Here is a 458-nt window from a genome sequence, read left to right as displayed (position 1 = left end):
TTTAAAAGTGACCGGCGTGTGCCGATTTGCAGGAATTATTACCTCGTATAGATCTTCTTTATGTGCCAAAGTTTAAACTGCTTCCAATGCTTTTTTTTGTGACTTTTTTTTAGATAATGAAAAAGTCTTATGATGTATGAAAGAACATTATAATTCTAAGTGGAATAAAAAAAAATATTTGATGAAAATTGGTTTTAAAATGGCCGAGATATCCAAAACAAAGCGATCCTTATAGAAGGCTGGACCCACCTTTTATTAGGATCACTTCGTTTTACTTGTACTTTGTGTTTGGATATCTCAGCCATTTTGAGGCCGATTTTCATCATTTGAACTTTGAATTCCTCTTAGAATTGTATATGCTCTTTAACATTTCATAAAGTGATTTCTAAGTACGTTTCTGGCAAAAAATTAAAAGCTGAATCCTCACCTCAACCAAAACTACATGTCTCCCTTTAATA

Source organism: Diadema antillarum, unplaced genomic scaffold (assembly GCF_040938485.1).
Source record: "Diadema antillarum isolate AM-2024a unplaced genomic scaffold, OU_Dant_1.0 scf00000131, whole genome shotgun sequence".
Lineage (NCBI taxonomy): Eukaryota > Metazoa > Echinodermata > Echinoidea > Diadematoida > Diadematidae > Diadema > Diadema antillarum.
This window is presented reverse-complemented; position numbering follows the sequence as displayed.